This window comes from Leptidea sinapis, chromosome 22, assembly GCF_905404315.1.
Source record: "Leptidea sinapis chromosome 22, ilLepSina1.1, whole genome shotgun sequence".
Classification (NCBI taxonomy): Eukaryota; Metazoa; Arthropoda; class Insecta; order Lepidoptera; family Pieridae; genus Leptidea; species Leptidea sinapis.
This window is the reverse complement of record NC_066286.1, coordinates 686,988-706,309: the sequence shown is the minus strand read 5'-3', so window position 1 is coordinate 706,309 and position 19,322 is coordinate 686,988. Positions and strand designations below refer to the sequence as shown.

General features: G+C 34.3%; 2 long non-coding RNA genes across 2 annotated transcripts; both read left to right on the top strand.

Moving 5' to 3' along the window:
• Window positions 1-2,120: 2,120 nt before the first annotated feature.
• On the top strand, window positions 2,121-10,727 carry LOC126971046 (uncharacterized). The gene is made up of 3 exons (XR_007730796.1): window positions 2,121-2,331; window positions 7,953-8,037; window positions 9,721-10,727. It is a non-coding gene; the product is annotated as an uncharacterized LOC126971046 (long non-coding RNA).
• A 4,394-nt stretch (window positions 10,728-15,121) lies between these two features.
• Window positions 15,122-18,893, top strand: LOC126971040 (uncharacterized). Its single transcript, XR_007730786.1, has 3 exons — window positions 15,122-15,260; window positions 16,033-16,162; window positions 18,640-18,893. It is a non-coding gene; the product is annotated as an uncharacterized LOC126971040 (long non-coding RNA).
• Window positions 18,894-19,322: the final 429 nt, after the last annotated feature.

Below are 19,322 nucleotides of genomic sequence, written 5' to 3'. Positions count from 1 at the left end.
CACACGGGTTCTTCTGTAAGGATCATATCATCTTTACGTATATAACAGTGTAAATCGTATGATGCTATAAATGATTCCACGTATTTCAATAATATCCTCTTCGTAACAATTCCTGGTCGAATTGTAATCCTCAGCGGAACATTTGTACTGTGTATTTAAATGCGAATTGTTTCATTGAATTTGTATTCGAGTAAATTGTATTAAAATAAAATAGGAAATATTTTCCTTCTATTTATTTATATATCTCTAAATATGGATAATATTAGACTAAATGAAGCAAAATGGTTCGACGGAATAGCGTCAATACTAATTGCCTGCTCCGTCTAATTACAGTTACTTTTTTATAATTGAGGTAATTACTTTATTATGTTTTAATTTAAAAATGTAACAGAACCTTAACATTGATATGATTATCAAGAGAGTTATATTACAAAATTCTCGTTGAAATCATTAATAATAGAAAAAAATTGGATATAGTAATAAATATAAATAATACTAGATTAATGGCTGTATCACTTGGCGTTGCGTAGAGACGTCGCTTCATTGTGTGTCTTCTACCGCATTTATCACGGGGAGTGTTCCGAAGAGCTCGTTCAACCTGATTCCTGCCGCCGAATTTCACCTTCGCACGACACGCCACAAATTACGATATCATCCCCACCATCTGGATGTGTGGCGGTCCTCCACAGTGCGGTTTTCAAGGAGCTTTCTTCCTCGTACCACGAAGCTGTGGAATGAGCTTCCTTGTGCGGTGTTTCCGGGACGATACGACATGGGTACCTTCAAGAAAAGCGCGTACACCTTCCTTAAAGGCCGGCAACGCTCTTGTGATTCCTCTGGTGTTGCAGGAGAGTGTGGGCGGCGGTGATCACTTAACACCAGGTGACCCGTACGCTCGTTTGTCCTCCTATTCCATAAAAAAAAAAAAAAGAATATTTTCCAAGGACAGGTTAATTTTATCTTCATACTGTGAATGCCTATCAATATGATAAACTAAAGAGTAGAGACCGGATTATATGCAAATGTATATTGCATATGATTTTGCATATTTAGTACCTTTTCAGAGGTAGTTGCATATTTCAGAAAAAAAAATTATGCATATTTACGCTTGATCTCGCTCATCGTTCCATGCTTTTCATAGTAAGCCCAAACATTGCACTCAAATTTAAATTCTGCCCAGTAACCTCAGTAGACGTAGAACGCTCCTTAAAAAATTAATTAAGATCTACAGAACATTTAGAACATTACATAGTAGTACATATTTTTAAAGGTAAATCTTAAATTTCATTGTTACCTAAGTAGGTACATCTTGTAAAAGTTTTTTTCACAAATACGATTGTCAGTATAAGCCTTTATAAAATAAAATAAAATATTTAAAAATATCACTTTTATTTTTTCCTGTTTAATTGTATGCATATTTTGGACCTTTTTATGGAATTTCGTGCATATTTTAGCTGTTTTACTTGCATATTTTGTAGCATATAATCCGGTCTCTACTAATGAAGTATCGTCTGCGAAAATAACAATTTACAGGCTACAAATATCAAATCATTAATGTAGATAAGGAATAAGATAGGTCCTAGGAATGAACCCTGAGGCAAGCTCATCCACCTTACAGCTCCTGATGAATGTTCATTATTAATTACAACTTTCTGTAATATAAGATTTTATTGCCAGAGAAATGGATTAACAGTTGATTTAATATTATTTTCTCAAAAATTTTATTTTGTGTAGGTGGAACAAAAACTGGTCTATAAATGTTAGTATCTTCCTTATCCCCTGACTTAAAAAGTGGTATAACTTTACTGTACTTTAGATAAACTGGATAACCAATATCGCAACATTTATTGAAGATTAAACATAATTACGAAGCAATATTTTTTGATTATATTTGCTATAATAGCCACAGGCATGACCCTTAATCAAGATATAACTTTCTTTACTAAATATATTGATTTAACGCTTTACGACTACATTTTTTGCTTAAAAAACATATTTTTGAAGCCCGATAAGTTGAATAATAATGTGTTACTGATAAAATATAACAAAATTATAATGACTTTTGAAAAACCAACTGTAGTTATAATTATTTACTAATGCGGTACCTATTTAAGGCTAGTGAAGTTGGTTTACAAGTCTAATACTCATCTGGAAGTTTCGAAGCAAGACCTGATGGGTCGGGGTGAGGATAGGGTGCCCTCTTCTCGATATTGGAAGGAGCTATAAGTAGGCTCGTATGGTGCGCACGAGCCTGTGCCATACCTTGTCGAAGGCCTTCGCGACACGGCTGATGTGGTAGCATGGAATTGACGCCGTATGAGGATGTACTCGGTGAGTCGGTAAGCCTGCTGGGGACACGAGTTAGCGGTTCTGAACCCAAACTGTATGTCAGGTATCAGGTTAAGCTCCGCGATGTAGTGATTAAGACGCGCGAGAATTAGTCTTTCGTACCTGATTGAATTTATTAAGCTTATAGGCCTATAGCTACTCGGATTACCTTTTGGTTTATTGGGTTTTGGGATACCGATAACAATGGACTCCTTCCATTGTTCGGGGAACGCGCTATTAGACAAAATAATATTAATAATGGTAACCAATAAAGTAATAAGAGTCAAGGGCAGGATTTTAAGAACCCTATTGTTTATTGTTATATCTTGAAATAATACCACATAATTTCGTAGATATTATTTATTTATTTCTTAACACACGCGTAACTCGCAAGCCGTCTCAGGCCAAAAGGAACACAGATTATACATTACATAAATCATAGACATGACACTCTCCCACACTATAATAGTGAAACACACAAGATTTATCAAGCTAAACCTTACTTTAAAATTAAACTAAGTATACAAGTTTTAAGCCATCCACATAGTATAACATCATATGACCCTTATAACTAGTAATAATGCAGTTATATAACGCAAACTAAAAATTGTAACAACCAATCCTATCATATTATAAATAACTTAAATACTACCTACTTACTACCACTCGAGCCATCAAAACTAACACAAGTTCTATTGACCAGTTAACAATAATTCATTACAGCATGTCTTGGTATCGTTTAATAATAAACACAAGGAATACTTGTGTTTATTATTACAACATAACTATAAAATATATTATTTAATAATACACCTATTCCCCTAAATTTTCACTACATGCCATTATTTGGTCTATATGTCTTTTCCATGACAGACCCTCCACATCAATAATGTAAGTTAAACCTGGGATAGATTCTGCTAAGATCACTCCGGATATCCAAGGTTTCTTTCCTTTTCTGTAATCCCTAACCATTACTTTTTTGTTTTTCTACTTCAATCTCAACCATTTGTGGTGGTATTCTACTTACTCTAAATGAAAATGTATCATAGTCTACATACAAATCCTTTACAGAGGTTACAATATCATTATCCTCTGAATTGCTTTCTTCCTGCACATCCAGAACTTTAATTTGCTTAATTCCTCGCCGTTTGGAACACATTTTGTAAATATGACCTTGAAGTCCACATTCTGAGCAGTATTTTGTATTCAATGTACAGTCTGCTCTGAAATGATTTATTTTTCCACAGCAATAACACCTTTTGTTGTTGCTAATGTTCCTTGTTTTCTGGCTCAGTTTCTTATTTGTATTTCCTCTGTAGTTCGTTTGTAGTTTTACCAAATATGTGTTTGTAGAAGATTCTTCTTTGTTTGCATGTAAATAAGCTGCTTCCACTGTTTTCGCCACTTCTATTACTTGTATCAAACTTAATATTGCTCCATTTTTTAACAGTTCAAATTTAATTAGTTTTGATGACACTCCTTCTATAAATTTTTCCTTTATCTGATCATCTTCATCTTGAAATTTACATTTCTTTGCTAATTTTCTTAAAACCATCACATAATCTTCAACATTTTCTGACGAAAATTCGTTTCTCCCCGAAATTCCGCTCTCTCTAATATTGTTGATCTTGTACTGTCATAGTGCTTCTTCAACTTCTCACATAGGTCATCATATGATAATTGTGTTGGTTTCTTCAGTGAACATAACAAGGTTAACTTTTCAAAAACCTTTGGCTCACGCCAAAGGTTTAGGATATGAGGAGCGCCATTTTTTTTTTCTGAGGAACATCGTTGAATGTAAGGATGCATTCCAATTGTTGCTCAAATACGAGCCAGCCTTCTCCATCAAAAGATTTTATATCGTAATTCGACGTCAATTTTGGTTTTTTATTTTGGTAAAATTCACTTAGTTTCTTTCTTAATTGGGCAACGGTGTCGTTCTCATCGCATGATATCTTTTCTTCTTTTAATATTTTAATTAAAGTTTCTCTTTTTGTGGTATAAATATACGTTCTTTTCCCTGTTTTTATTTTTTCAGTGATCTTAAGGAACACAGATTATACATTACATAAATCATAGACATGACATTTATAGTATCGGGCCCCGGGGCCTTCTTGGAGTGAAGCTCTTTAAATTCAAATACACTTTATTCATGTAGGTCACGGAAATGACACTTATGAAAGTCAAAATATAAAAATATTTTTTCGTATTGAATTTACCGCTACTTCGTTAAGGGTTGAGCTAATGAGAAGAAGTAGCAAGAAACTCATTGCCACTCTGTCAAGATTTACATTTTAATTGTTTTACAAATCGTTTCAATTACAATATATGCAAAGTGACGCAACAAAAATACTCAAATGTAAAAACTGAAAGGCTTACACGAGTAAGTCAAAAAAGAAAAAAAAAGTAAATTAATACTTATAAACACAAGAGTTATTGAGTATAGTAGATGCATCAATCCACACATACCGTAAACAAATAGAGGCATTATGTGAGCATTTCATAAAATAAAATATATAATAACTTTAACTTTAAAGGAAATAATGATAAAAAAAAACACATCAAGCAGACCTCCCGGTAACAAGATCATCCAGCCACCACGAGTAGCACCCGTACACGAGCATGACGCATGAACCAGCCATCGCCTCACTCGACCATATTTTAGGGAAGGGAACGACCCGCTCCACGTCACCGCCACAAGTAGAGGCATTTAAGCAAGCATGACGATGCCTGTCACGAGAAATCTACCGAATAACAAAACAATGTTCATCTACATATTATGCAATACTTACTAAGTGCCTCTACTTACAATTTTGTTTCAATTTACATATCTCCTAATTATTATTCTTATTAAAATTGATTAAAAAACAGAAAAAATATTAATATTTAAATTATATAATTATAATGACATTTATCAAACTGAGACAGACATGTAACAGCCCAGCAGCTCAGTCCCAAGGGGTCTATCCAATGGAGGCATGACTGTGGGAACAGGAACCCTGTTTGAACGCGCGAGGCAGTTTCCGGAAGGCCACATGTTGCCGAGCAAGCGGTGATTTGTTCCTGTTTCGCGCCACACAAAAAATTCTTTTTTCGACCCAGATTTTATTCCTGTTTCTATTTTATTAAATATTTTAAAAATCTTATTTTTGACGATAAATATTATTAATGAGCTCAACAAGTTAGTACTCAATACAAGCATATGCTTATTTACTTATGTTTAAAATCCTAACTTTTATCTACCGCTTTCTCCACCTTCATCTTGATGCATGGACTTCGGAATCAAGATAAATTTACAATGTACTTGGTCCGTTATATTTTTGTGCCAAGTTTTATCGTTCTACTTTTGAGACAACCTAAGATTGCTGTGCCGCAATCTGCAAGAACATAATATCCTGTAATAGGTTTATGAACTCCTTTTATGCCATCGTTTGTTCTCGTGTAAACTATTGCTCTTATATATATCTCTATATCTATCTAAATAATTGTTGTAATTCATATTTTTTTTGGCTGTACTAAAATAACATTTTTAAAAGTGAGACGAAACAGGAATAAAATTCAACGTGGGACGAAGCAGGAATATGGGACGAAAACCCGCGACGAAACAGGAACAAATCCACGCGGTCTCAACGTTCGCCGCGGAGTTCCGCGATACGTGTCCGTACCTCCCGCTGTAGGTAGCGGAGGTGGCGCCTATTCTCGTCCGATGGATACCTATCGTAAGCTCTAGTGGCTCTGTTTTTCTGTGTACGTAAGGCCCTGACCTCTGGTGGCAGGTTTAGGCGATGCGGTTGCATCTTCGGGGCCGATTTGGTGATCACTTTCCTCTCTTTGACCGAGGCCACGGAACTATTGTCGGAAATTTTTACTATATCCATTCCGGGTTCCGACGAGGAATCCGATGACGAACCGTTATATTTTTTGGATTTCGCTTTAAAAGCGGCATCCACTGCCCTCTCTATCATTTCGGTTATTAACGGAGTCATATCCGTGACTAACCTATCTATGAGTGCGCTGAAAAAACCCTCGTCGAGAACCATTGGAGAATCCATGGTTGACATGACTTAAATAAAATTGAGTGGGCCCTGCCCGAGTCAGGCAGAGGGGGAATATAGTAATAAAGTGGACAACTATAGTTTAGTTGTACACTTGTACATTAATAGTAATATGAAAAATAATAAGAATTGTGGAAATATTAAAATAAATTAATAATAATCATTAAACCTTAAACTTAGCTTTACTGTATGTAGACTGGCTGGGCCGGAACCCCGATGCACGCTGTGCAGACCCCCGAGGAGAAGATACACACGGCACGAACTGGAACACACAACACACGATTAGCGTGCAGAATTACGAATCACAGACACTAATGCTAAATATCTCGATCGCGAAATCGGGTAGCTAACACTGATAATAACAAGCTACGTTCTACGAAGGAACGGAGCAGGTGCGAAATTCTAGGAATCCCGAACAATAGCGCGCGATAACAGTAACTGGCCCAACTACAGGTAGCCTGAGTAGATAGTGCGAAACGCAGGTATTAAAATATTCGAAAAAGGACTGATAACGCGGCACGTGTGCTCGCGTTGCCTGCCTGGATCGAACTGTGCCAACTGTGAACTGTGTCGACGCTAGGGAGACATCGCCTTTTAGAGTCGTTTTCACCCTGTCCACCTATCACTGTCAACAATATATAGTACATTTTCTGGCCTACCCTGGGCACGTGATAAGAGGTGCCTTGTACATCCAGGTACTATAGAATAAAGCGAGCTCGACAGACTTGGTGACAGAGCAAAATACACGAATTTTAAAGGAACGCGTGTCAATATGTAGCTAAATTCTGCTAACGTGCTTTTATTTGCCGCAGCAATTACACTTTTACGGCACCTGCCTAAATTTTTTTGTTATTAAGTTCACTGGATTTTCCATAGATGGGTACCAAACTTTGACCCATGATCGATACCACTCCTCTTTTCGCCTAGATGCCATTTCGCAAGACTTGTGAACGATTGAACTTGTGATTGATTGATTGATAGAGTAGACTGAGAGTTAATAAAATAATAATCAAGAAATTTTAAATCATTTATAAATTACATATAAGTAATAACAATAATAAAATCTAAACGATACGTCTGTATGTTATATTGTTAAAAATACACAATATTCGAATATTTTATTCTAATATATTATATATGTATGTATTTTCATTTATCTAACCATGTATGTCAAAGTAGGATAAAGTATCTTCAAAATAAGGGAACTTTATAAGTTTGATCAAAACTGGTTCAGTTTGGTTAGTATTCCAGTTCCTATTGGTTCTCCTAACACCGCATAACATATTGAACTGTTGTGTTCGCCACTCATTGCTGGCTAGAACAGTATTTTCATTAATTCGCTTAATATCCTGTCATGGTGATTGAAAACATCACTTGGAAGTAAGGTGCATATTTCAAAGGTGCTGCAAACTTTTGCATTAGTGTTAGTTGATGTAAAAGCGTTTTATCTGTCTCGAGGCAAAAATTAATATAAAGCAATAGAGTTATCCTTTTATAATATATAATATTACATAAATGATTTTATAATATGGCCTTTTTATATAATATGGCATTAAATCTTCTTTTCAGTTATTACATCAATTTTAGTAATTGTTGCTTGGGCAAATACACTACCACTGAAATTGTGTAACTTTCTGTGTACACAATAAGTAATGTAAGTACTTATCGCAACTTATGTGTGTAAGTATTCTAATTAATCTTATTTATGGTAAAGTTAATACATATCCTACATATTAATGAAGAGCTTTGAAGTTATGAAAATATTATGAACTATATAAAGAACATAACATTACTTAAAACGCCACCAACACTCCTGATATTGCAGTAGTTATTTCAAATGATTATGGGCGACGGTGACCACTATCATTATCACCACCAATATTATCAGAAGACTCCTTCATAAACAAAAAAAGGTTAAAATAAAATTATTTATATAAATCAATCTTTTACAAGCTTATATGTATTGTGACTACATTGTGATTGTCATTGAATCGCCTCACTAGTCGAAACCTGTATCGTCAAATCAAATTAAGCTTTGATTAAGAATAAACCATTTAACATTTAACCAGTGGGAGGCTCCTTTGCACAGGATGCCGGCTAGATTATGGGTACCACAACGTTGCCTATTCCTGCCATGAAGCGGTAATGTGTAAGCAATGTTGTGTTTCGGTCTGAAGGGCGCCGTAGCTAGTGAAATTACTGTGCAAATGAGACTTGACATCTTATGTCTCAAGGTTACGAGCGCAGATGTACTGCCACTCAGAATTTTTGTGTTTTTTAATAATCTTGAGCGGCACTGCACTGTAAAAGGCAGGGCGTGTCAATTACCATCAGCTGAATGTCCTGCTCGTCTCGTCACTTATTTTCATAAAAAAAACTTGGCAGTCATCGTTTGACATCTCAATGACAAATTTTGAGGATACTCTAAAAATAACAATTTAATGAAATAACTACATTAATTAAATAAATACTACATTTAAAAGAAAGTAAAAAAAGTAAAACATGTAAGAACTGTATGTTTGAGTGTGTGTGAATGTGTGTGTTGTTTGTAGTACATGTAGGTAGAACAAATTAAATACGAGAAAACAAAATATTTTCAGTTTATTCCTAATCTGTTATTTTCATTTTTAAGTTCATTTCCTTTATATTAGCTCATTTTATTTAGGTCTAATATATCGATATGTTTATTTATAAAATTATATGACTATTTAGATACGTAATATTGCGCCAGTTGTTCCGAAAATTTGTCCCCAAACTTTTATGCAATAAATAATGACTGACTCACATAGCGGAAAGTAAATTGATTTAAGCACTTAGTAATAGATTACAACAACATAATGTTAATACATTTTTATAATCGTTCTTTGAGTAATCATACCACGGATAGTAGTTTTAATGAGAATGAAAGCCTTTATAACCGACTTCAAAATGGAGGAGGTTCTCAATTCGATTGGTAAGTTCTTATGTGTGTACATTGTGATGTAGTATAATTCTACTTTAGTTTAATGGTTATAGGAATAATTAATAGGTGGAGTAGTTACTATTTGGTCCCATAAAAATTCCTCATAATTTTGCCCAGTAGTTTTCATTTTATGAACATTCATGTTTACGTGGATGATGTAATTTTGTCTTGTGTATGGCTTTTTATGTGTATTCTTTTAGGTTGATTATATATTAATATTATTTATAATTAGTAGCCCGTGTCCCGATAAGTGGGTCGTGAGATAAACGTAAAATAGAGTTTTGTAACGTATTACTTATTTTTATTGTATGCTAATGACCACTTACTATTAATTAAATATTATTTAATTAATAATAATTATTTATAACGTTTTAGCATGAAGTGTTCCCGTAGAACACTTTGTCACCTAGGACCCTGCCGCCCTCGTCATCCACCTTCTTGTTCGTCTGATAACAATCAAAGTCTGTGAAACAGCTGTTAATAGAAAGGAGAATCCATCATGAATAAAATAAAAAGACAATCAATTTTTGTATGAAGTATTGAAAGGGATCACCTAGTTATATTATTATTATGAAATTCAAAACTGTTTGTAGCAATAAATAAATGAAGAAGTAATACAATTATTTGTATATTTAAAAAACGCTTTAATAAAATAACTTCGTCGTTCCAATTTCCAATTTATAACCATGAAAAAAATGTAAACTATATTTCTTCATAAGCCCAACATAAACCAAGCTCAAGATCTCGAATCGGTTCAAAAGCTATCAAAACTATTTCATAAATTAAATACTGATTATCTGTCACTATGCCGTCACTGTGACATTAAAGAATCTGCGCTCGATCTTCATATTAAAACAATAGCATTCAGAGAGTGGACTTGAATGGTCGGAGATCTCTTGGGACTCCTTGCAATATGGGGTACCACAAGGGTCTATTCTTGGACCGTTCAACATAATGTTAACAATAATTTTTTGTACCGATAGAATAACCTTAAACCCATTTTTCTTAGGTTCGATTCGCCCCGGGATCTGCCAAACAGGAAATGAGAAGTAAACCAGGGAAAGCGGCAGCCGATATCAACCTGAACCGCACCTGAAAGTATTTTTGGTAGTGCTGAGACAATCAAAAATAAGAGATTACTACAGAGGCAGACAGAGCGGGATTTTATAGCGGGAAAATAATTACAGATCATAGCGTAGTGACACTTGAGTTTTTGACAGCTGCGTGACACAGTGACGTGTTCTTTATTTCAATTAATTCATTCAACACTGCTTACTATATAACTTTAACCTTATAATAATTTGTATAAGGGGTTATGCATTTTGCAAAAGTGAACAATTTTTGAATTAAAATAATTTAAAAATGCAACGGCAAAAAATTATTTAAAAAAGTATCAATTTAAGTCTTTTTTTAGTCGTATAACCGATTAAAACAATAATTACCGATCTAGATTATAAAACGCGAGACGAGAAACTAATTCATTTAAATATTTTCTTGAGATTTTTTTCCACTAAAATGCCTTTTAAACAAAAAAGACGTTATGACACAATTATCATATTTGCAAATCAATAATTGCAGATTATATAAAAAACACAAACGCTTTCCTAACTCTTCAGCAATGCATAGCAACTACGAACATATTTCGGCGGACTTACGTATTCAAACTAAAATTAAAGGGCGTTCTTTAAAATTTCCATGAAATTAATTATAAATAAAACGCAATTTAAATTAAACAAAAAATACAAATTTCAAATAAAATTTAGAACCAGTTACAGTTTTGTAATCATATTAATTAAAAACAAATAATTAGTGACAATAGGGTATATGCATGATTTTTGACAATACTTAAATTTGAGTTTTGACATCCTAAGAGTTACCATGCACATTAAATTATGGATAAGAACTTTCTTATTGGCAAAACATTTCGGCTATTTAAATGCACCAACCCTGAGAAGAGATGAAGTATCCCATTAACTTGTTTATATTGTTGTGGAGACCATTTTCAAGTGAGTTTAATAAATATGTTATTTTATATAATTTGGTTTATTATTTTGTTGTTTTCCACTTTAAAAATGTAACAGAACCTTGATATGATTACAAATGAGAGTTATATTATATAATTCTCGTTGTAATCATTAATAATATAAATTTGATATAATAATTTCCTTTAAATTCAGCATTCAGCAAACTACACTGGCCTTCAAAAGTAAGTATCACACTTTTAAAATTGGGATAACGTTTTAAGTTCACAAGATATACTTTCGAAATAAAAAGGACTCCAAAGAGAATTTAATTTTGTACATAAAAACTTTATAGTCGGTAACCTTCTTTTAAGAATTAGCTGAAAAAAAACTTCAAAAACAAAACCATTCCTTTTTCAAAGTGGACGTTTCCGAATTACAATTTTACCATTCACATTTTTCTTTCTGTTTTAATTTTTTTTCAAGATCGATGGGTCTTGTTTTAAAATTTTATGCTAAAAAGCAATAACGTTTATTTATCATGCCTCTTTCAGTTGAAGAATGTGCTAGGATCATGGCTTCTCTCGAACTAGGCATCAGTATGGGTCGCACTGCAAGAATGGTGGGTGTGACGATACGAACGGTCCAGAAGGTAAAGCGAAGGTACGAAGAAACTGGACACCATCTGAGGAGACCTTGTAATGGCAGACCCAGGTGTACCAGTGCCCGAGAAGATCGTTATATTATTTCCACTGTGTTAAGAAATCGCCACCAAAATGCAGTTGAAGTCCAGCAACAGCTACTTCAGACTCGGAGGGACTACATTAGTGACAGTACAGTGAGAAGAAGACTTTCTGAAGCAAATTTGAAACCCTGAAGACCAGCGAGTGGCCTAAAACTAGAGAGACAGCATAGAGTAGCGAGACTGCGATACGCCCGTGAACACATGCAGTGGGATGAACAAGATTGGTCAAGAATTTTGTTTGCAGATGGGTCTCGATTCTCCCTTTACACTTCTGACGGAAAGCGAAGTGTTTACAGGCGACCTGGTGAGCGATACCTTCAAGCCGGCATCTCAGAAAGAGTCCAATACGGTGGAGGCAGTGTACATGTATGGGCTGGCATATCTTCAGAAGGTGGCACAGAGCTAGTAGTCATAGAAAATGGCACCCTCACTGGGCAAAGATATGCTCAAGAGATTCTCAATGAGTATGCAGGGCCGTATTTAGCAAATATGGGTGATGGATCGATGCTGATGCATGATAATGCCCGGCCACACACGGCTCATATCGTACAAGAGTATATTCAGGAGGTCGGTATCAGCGTGATGGCTTGGCCATCAAGAAGTCCTGATCTCAACCCGATTGAACACGCCTGGGTTGAGCTTGGGAGGCTAGTCAGAAATCGCAAACCACCACCTACTACCCTCAGGGCACTAAAGCAGGCCCTGGTAGAAGAATGGGAGAATATTCCCCAACATCGGCTCCGAAACCTAGTGTTCAGTATGCCAAACTGGCTCGAAGCTGTAATCAGAGCTCGAGGAGGCAATACCAGTTATTAAAAATTAAATAACATGTAATACATTTTAGTTGAATTTTTTTACACTAAACTAAAAATGTCTATTTTCATTGTTTTATCTTTTTTAAGTTAAAAATATTACCAATGTATAATTTTAGTTTCTAAGAATTAAAGCCTATAAAATTTGCAACAAAACGTTTTTAATCTTAGATCTCTACCTTCTATAGTTATAAAAAAAAAATGAAAAGTGTGATACTTACTTTTGCAGGCCAGTGTATATCTATTATAGATATTTTAGGGTTTTTTTGTATACTCTTTACAATACAGATTTATCTGCAAAATTGCAATGGTATAGTTGTATAGCTCTAAAATTTTACAGCTGTATAATACAAAGAGAAACAGACCTAAGATTATTCCCTGTGTTACTCCAGCTTGTACTTCTTTCACTTCTCAGATGTCATTATCATTTCTAATTCAAAATATTCTATGTGTAGGATATGATTCGAGAATTATTATACAAACTAATAGGAAAAGTGATAGTTTCTTTGATATGATACTTCGTTCGCGTCTCACTTTATCAAAAGCTTACGCCTGTTCCATTATGTTTAATGGTGTGCCGATTCGATTAATTTATCTAATCGATTAATCAATAAGCGATCAATAATTAATTGATTAATAATTGATTATTAATCAAAAAAATTAAAAAAAAAATCAAACTCATGAATCAATTTCCAATCAGTGTCCAGTTAGCATTTAAAAAAATTATGTAATCAAGATGCTTTGGCAGCAGGCTGTTCCTCGTTAAATTTGTCAACTGACCAGCTTTAGAGAAAATTCTCTCCGAGGGAACGGAGGCGGCTGGGATGCACGAATATTTCTGATGTAATTTGTACAGATGCGGGTTATTTGTTTTCATGCTCTTCCAATACAATAGAGGATTGCTTGTCCTTCCAAGTAGTGGCAATTCTAAGTATTGTCGTAATGTTATTATATTTTCAGTTGAAGATGCAGTTGTTGCGATAAAATTTGACTTCTTCTGCTCAAAATGATCCCAGATCGATGGTTTTGTAGTAACTTGCTCGAGTTGCTGTGGCTGCGTAATTATTAGCTCACTAGTCCCTGGAGTGCTGTTTCTCAGATAAGTAAGTTCTTCAAGACAACGTTGTTGGGCATACGCTGCATTACTGTCCGTACCGAATGCAAGTTTTTTAAAACGTGGATCCAGCAGACAAGCTATTGCCACATGTTTGTTGCTTTCTAGTGAGCCAAGTCGTCTTTGTAGGACTTCTAATAATGTTCCTTTCACTCGACCTCCAGTTAGTGTTTCGGTATTGGTTGCATTTAAGTTATACTGCAGTCCTCGAATTAATGGAATTACCATTCCCATGGTAGGATATTTTTCTCCGGATAGTTGTTCTGTAATTTCTTCAATATTTTTTAGAAGTGCCACACAGTCGACTAATACTTTCCACTCATTATTATCAAGGGATTCCAGTGTAAGATCAATTACTGCTAAAGCAATCGTAAGTGGGATTTTAACTAAAACATCTGTTTTTTCTCAATCCCTTTATTTACAACCTTTTGAAAACAATACTTATTGCTAAGTACAAAGGTGCAATAAAACAATAAAATAGAAAATTTAAATCTAAAAATGACCATTCCACACTAATACTAAGCAACTACTTAGGAATTAGAAAAAATAGAGAATTAATTTAATAACCAAAATTTAACTAAAAGTCTTTTAGAGTATTTATTAATAACATTGTTATTGTAATTTTCTGGTTAACAGTTAATATTAATTGTTATAACTTTTAGCACCCACCACTACAGCTTACCCCCAATAATCGATTGTAAACGATTATCTGACTGATAATCGATTGCAAACAATCATCTTGATAATCGATTCCGCACACCATTAATTATGTTCAATATCCTACTGACTTGATCGTCGGCTGATTGTATTTCTCTAAAATGAAACTCCACTGCTCCTGCAACTCTCTACGATATCTCTAGTTTGAATACATCTGGCAAGAGCTATGCCCGAGCTGAATACACTCATGTGAATTCGGCTGCTACTGATCATAGATCCAAAATTTGGCATCAACAAAAATAGATCACTTTTGTAAAAGTTGAACTTAATCAACGAATTCTTTACTATACTAAATTTAGTATCAGTACCATTTTAACTTAAAAAATATTGTATTTTCAAGGCCCGATAAGGTGAATGAATAATAATAAGTTACTGATAAATATAAAAATATAATAATGACTTTCGAAAAACCAATTAAAGATATAATTACCTACTAAAGCGGTATCTATATAAGGCTAGTGAAGTAGGTTTATAAGTCTTATACTCATCTAGAAGTTTCTTCATTGTATTTCAAGTCAGGAGGAGAAGTTATATCTATGGCTCATAAGCCATGAGGGTATTATTATGTAAGTATCATTAAATTTTTTTCCGCCGTTGGAGCAATATCTTTAAAACCATTTTCGTTTTTTTATTTCCACAAAAATTAATGTTATAAATATCGTCGAGCATGTGCTGTCTGGTCCAAGCGTCATGCTCGTGCCAGTCGAGAACTGTTTTTTTCGTATTAATTATTCAAATGCTTATAAAATGGTCGCATCATATCTTTATTATCTGACCCGACAGACGTTGTTGTGTTCATAATAATGTGTGTTTTCAGTCCATATTCTCTCATTTCACAATACGGCCGATGAAACTTTGAAATTCAAATAATTATAAATTTTGATGAATTTATCATGATTTTGGTACTTTTTTATATATTACATAATGAAAAAAAAGAAGTAAATGTCTTTGGCTGCGTAAGACAGCAAGTGTCGCAAATATGTCGTTCTCAATGAGTCTCAAGAGTCAGAAACTCTTGGCCCGTGGGGCTCAGAGACGCGAAGAATGTACAAAGTACAATCTTCACGCCTCAATAGAGCTACTGGCAAGCCAAGCGCTGGCAGCTATTTCGGTCAACGGATCAGCCTAGCTATCCAACGCGAAAATGCTGCCAGTATTCCTGTTACGCTTCCCCGTAATAATAATTTTAATTTTATGTAATCATAGTATTGTAAATATAATTATAAGATTTGTTTTATAAAGATATTGAATATGGTAATAATATTAATATGAAGGAATATAAGTATAATAGATAAATGATTACTCATATAATATAACATATAAAAATCTTTATTTCAGTTATTACATCGATTTTAGTAATTGTTCCTTGGGCAAATACACTACCACTGAGGCTCTGTAAATTTATATGCCCACGTGCATACCAGCCTGTTTGCAGCAGAGATGGAAGTACTTATCGCAACTTATGTGTGTAAGTATTCTAATTAATCTTATTTATGGTAAAGATAAAGTTAATACGTATCTATATATTGATAAATATGTAGCACATACAAATAATAGTATAAGTAGTTTTTTACTTTTTAGTGTCAGTTAATAATAATAATGTATAATCAATCTGAATGAAATCTCCTAAAAAAATCGTACACAGAAAACAATTACATCATCCAGATGAACAAAAATTTTCATAAAAGATGTTCATTAAATGAAAACTAATGGGCCAGTCTATATCTTAAATTTTTATGGGACCAAATGGCATCGAACCCTCATCGAACTAAAGAAGAATTACGAAAATCGGAATCGTGTACAAACATAAAAAAAATACCGATCGAATCGAGAACCTCCTCGTTTTTGAAGTCGGTTAATAATACGTATCTACATACTGATGAAGAGCTGTAAACTTATGAAAATATTATGAACATAATACCACTTAAAACCAACCCTCCTGAGATTGCAATAGTTGTTACAAATGATTGTAGGCGGTGGTGACCACTTATAATCAGGAGACCCCTTTATACACAAAAATAGTACATCTTGATACAATTTTATAATCTTTATTTGAATAATCATACTAAGGTTAGTATTTTTAATGAGAATAACAGCCTTTTAGGTATTTCCTTCGTAAAAGGTCCTGGAAGCGTGGGTGTATCACCAATCATGTAGTCAAATTAAAATTCAAATATTTTTATTCAAAATAGGATTAAAATTCACTAATAACACAAAAAACTACAACCCATTCAAAATTGACTACTTATGTTCAAAATAGGTTTCAAAATCACTTATTACACAAAAAGCTACAACCCATTCAAAATAGACCACTTCTGCAGCATTAAGACGGTATTAATATTGGCTGCACTGCCCCCCAATAATATAACTACCATAGGACATAATTCTATGAAAATTACTTAAGTATGCTAGTCATGCCGTATCTATGTCAGTAAACTGTCTACTTTTTTTACTGCATATAGTGCAGAACTGAGCCTATTAATAAAATATAATCATTCAATATCGGCACCCCATTGCAATTTGGTATCAAGAGCAATGCCAAGAAGTATAGCAGATTCCACCAGATTTACCACCTCTCTCTCCGTTTAATAAAATATTCGCATCTACATTTTTGACATCTTGGCAATAAGTTATTGGCATTAAACCAGTGCACGATGTCAGATAGAGCATTAATTGTACATTTGGCTCTTTTTCACTTTGAATATGAGTGAAGAGTCATCCGCCTGTCTTCTTCTACAGCAATCTTGATTGAAACCTTGTGTTTTTTGGTGCACGTCTTCCTCAAATTCAAATTCTTTTTTTTTTTTTTCAAAATAGGATATGATATTACTTATTGAAAATCAAACAAATACCACCCTTTCGATAAAGTTGGTATGCCTCAATGCGCAAGAAAATTACGCTCGTGAACGGGTGCTACTTGTGGTGGCTGGATGATCCTGTCACCGGGAAGTCTGCTTCATGATTTTTTTATTACTTATATTTTTTAATTAAAGTTCTTATATTTTTTTATAAAATAGCTAATAAAATGCTCGCATAATTATTTTTTACGGTATGTGTGGATTTATGCAGCTTACTGTATTGTACTATAATATACACATAAAAAAAGTCTAAGCAACATGCATGATATTACAAATATATGTAAACCGCTCGAGAGATAAGATTGAGGCAACAAAATTCAAATGGTGTTGATGTAAGTACCCAAATAGTGCGAAATTGACTGCATGAGTACGGCCTACGAGCTCGACGTCCAATTAGGTGCCCACTGATACGTCACGGAAATCGCGCTCGTCGAAATGTATGGTGTAGAGAACGCAGAACATAGAACTCATCCTGGGGATGAGTCGCAATTCGGGTTTAGGCCTGGTTTGAAGGGTGCGAGTGTACCGTCGGCACGGAAATACTGAAAGGCTCAGGTGTATTCAGGAAGTTCATCCATACAGCGGCTCAACAGTTATGGTATGGGTGGGTATTATGAAGAACAGGCGAACTGAGCTCGTTTTTGTTAATGGAAACATGAGCGCTGAAAATTATCTTGAGAATATTTTGTCCATCTCCATCATCATTCAGTCCATCCATTTGCACAAACCTTTGGCTCCGTTTATTTATTTTTTTACGTTTTATTTTACGTTAATGCATGTCAATGCGCGTTCACATACAGCTCGACGAACCGCTAATACTTATAACGCTTGTGTTGTTGCGTATTAATTTACATTTTGTTAATTACCCGTCTACCGTTCTGAAGATATATTGTCATTATAACTATGATTCGAATAAAAATAATTGTCCTTTAAGGATTGTGCCGGTAACTTATTCTTAACATTGTAATTAATTAACATTAACACAAACATGCGGACATTTTAATAACTAGTAAAAATTTGTTCGTTAACTTAAACTCGACAGGCTAAATATTAATTTTGTGAATATTAATTATTTATTATGTTTTAGCATGAAATGTCGCGGTAGAGAATTTTTTCACCGAGGATTCTGCGATAATCATCATCGCCCTCCTGGTTTGCCTGATAACAATCATAATTCTACTACTACTACTACTGAGAAGCAGTAAACAGCAAGGAGAATTCATCATGAAGCAAATAAGTCAGACACTTTAAGTTAGACATATTGACACGGATGACCATGTTATATTCTAATTAAATTCAAAACTATTAATTCCAATAAATAAATGAGGCATTTAAACATTATTGTCAAATATTATTCAGTGGGAGGCTCCTTTTCACAGGATGCTGGCTAGATTGTGGGTACCACAACGGCGCCTATTTCTGCCGTGAAGGAGTAATGTGTTTCGGTATGAAGGGCGCCGTATCTAGTGAAATTACTGGGCAAATGAGACTTAACATCTTACGTGTCAAGGTGACGAGCGCAGTTGTAGTGCCGCTCAGAATTTTTGGGTTTTTCAAGAATCCTTAGTGGCACTGCACTGTAATGGGCAGGGCGTATCAATTACCATCAGCTGAACGTGCCGCTCGTCTCGTCTCTTATTTTCATAAAAAAAATAAAAAAAACAAGTTTTATGACTATATTTACAATACTATGACTACATGTAATTAAAACTATCATAACGTGGAAGCGTACCAAGAATACTGGCACGTTATCCGTTGAACGAGATAGCT